At 38.5% G+C, this 2,386-nt stretch overlaps 1 pseudogene; it reads left to right on the top strand.

Moving 5' to 3' along the window:
• Window positions 1-1,187: 1,187 nt before the first annotated feature.
• On the top strand, window positions 1,188-1,971 carry LOC102820598 (annotated as a pseudogene).
• The last annotated feature ends 415 nt before the right edge of the window (window positions 1,972-2,386 follow it).

Genomic DNA, 2,386 nt, shown 5'->3' with positions numbered 1-2,386 from the left:
ATACATAATATGTTTTTAAATTATATTGGAATACACTGGAAATAATATAATGTCTATTAAAATGTACAACAAAATGCATTATCAGCTTTTGTTGTTGTTAAATGCCATTGAGTCCTTTCCGACTCATAGCGACCCTGTATATGGTTTCTGAGGCTGTAAATCTTTGTGAGAGCAGAAAGCCTCATCTTTCCCCTGAAAAGCAGCTGGTAGATCAGAACTGCTGACCTATGGTTAGCAGCCCAGCTCATAATTCAGTATGCTACCTGAGCTTTACATTAACAGAATAACTTCTAATATAATTGCTTCATAAAACACATTGTGTTTCCCTCCTACATTGAGCATTACAAAAAAACTTCATTGGTTTCAGCAGTGCCTTGATTTATTATTCATAGCATACTGTGATAAAACCCAAAAGTTGGATCATTGAACATAATTTTAAAGAAAGCATCGAAATAGACTGGAGAATGATATTGGAAAGACAAACAAAACTGTGATTCTGCCCAACCATGGTACTGCACTGTTATAGAGCAATTTCTCCTTGGATTGCATACCTGCTCTCTGGCCCATTAAGTCCTACTGTCTTTACAAGGAACTAAGCTTGTAATGCTCTTCCCCAATGCATAGTTCTATGGAACCATGCATAACAAGCACATATAAAGTGCCACAAATGCTCATGCTGCCAGCCTTTCTTTTAATATGTTCAATCTGACTAGAACAGGAAAATACCCGCTGTATAAGATAAATCTCTTAATTGCGTGAAGCTCTGTAACACCATTTCTTGAAACTATTGTAAGAATTTCCTGTAGCTGCATGAAATTATTATTCTGTTCATCTATGCATTCCTAGAATCATGATCTGATATCATTTATCATAAAGAAGTGGTATTTAGGAATAATAATATGCACATCAGATCTAATTTTATTTTTATGCACATCAAAATTCTTATGCACCAAACCCCTGCAATATCCTGTTACAATGATTTCAATTGGCTACCTCGTCCCTTTCACTGATATGCACAGACCACTTATCAATGATGTTTTCATGGTTTGAAGAATATTTCAAAAGTTAGCCAAGAGTCTCTTCCTGTCACGAGTTGAGTCCTTTCGGCTCGTGGGTCTCAGGGACCCAAAAACTAAGTAGTTTTTTGCACCCTGGAGGCTGTGCCTGGTGGCTTTGCTGTCTTCACCATGCCACAAAGCAAATATATTGAGTTACACCGTAAGCGCTATGGATATCGTTTGGATTATCATGAGAAAAAGAGAAAGAAGGAAAGTTGAGAGGCTCATGAAGGTTCGAAGAAGGCCAAAAAGATGATTGGTCTGAAGGCTAAGCTCTACCATAAACAGCGCCATGCTGAGAAAATACAAATGAAAAAGACTATTAAGATGCATGAAAAGAGAAACACCAAACACAAGAATGATGAGAAGACTCCACAAGGTGCAGTACCTGCCTCTCTGCTGGACAGAGAGGGGCAGTCCTGAGCTAAGTACTTTCCAATATGATTAAACAAAAATGAAAGGAGAAAGCGGGAAAATGGGAAGTCCCTCTGCCCGAAGTCCGCTCCCAGGGAGAAATAGAAGTATTGAAAAGTTATTCGAAAAGGAAAGAGAAAAAAGAAAACATGGAAAAGGATGGTTACCAAAGTCTGCTTCATTGAAGATGGCTTTACACGAAAACCACCTAAATAAGAAAGATTCATCAGACCAATGGGCTTATATTTCAAGAAGGCTCACGTAAGCACATCCCGAGCTTACAGCCACCTTCTGCTTTCCGATACTTGGTGTGAAGAAGAATCCCTCATCACCGCTCTATACAGCTCTGGGTGTGATCACCGACGGGACTGTCATTGAAGTGAACGTGAGTGAGCTGGGCCTGGTGACACAAGGAAGCAAGGTTATCTGGGGTAAATATGCTCAAGTTACCAACAATCCTGAAAATGATGGATGCATAAATGCAGTCTTACTGGTTTGACAGCAGTTTCCTTTAAGTCATTCCTTACTGGTGAAGACTACAACCAGGAAAATCGCCATCACCTGTGTTTCTGAGGACTACAGAATAGCCTTACCCTTCTGCAGTTATTAAGAACTAGTTATGATGCTATTTTAAAAACATTTAAATTGTCCAGTTTTACACACAAAAAATGTTAGCTAAGAAATAATTTCAACAATAGACTTCCATTGGACATGCCAATGAACTAAGGACATTTTGGACACACTACCTGCATTCCTGAGCTTTATTTTATTTGAAGAGTTAAAAGAGTTTGAGGTAGGTGAAGGAAGCAGTGAACTCTACCTGCTGGAAAAGGAACATCTTTTATAAAAGACATATGTTTTGAAAGAACTTTGACAGTTGCTGCGATGAGATTATAAATTTTGTTCTAGGGCTC

This window comes from Chrysochloris asiatica, unplaced genomic scaffold (genome assembly GCF_000296735.1).
Source record: "Chrysochloris asiatica unplaced genomic scaffold, ChrAsi1.0 scaffold00027, whole genome shotgun sequence".
NCBI lineage: Eukaryota > Metazoa > Chordata > Mammalia > Afrosoricida > Chrysochloridae > Chrysochloris > Chrysochloris asiatica.
This window is presented reverse-complemented; position numbering and strand designations above follow the sequence as displayed.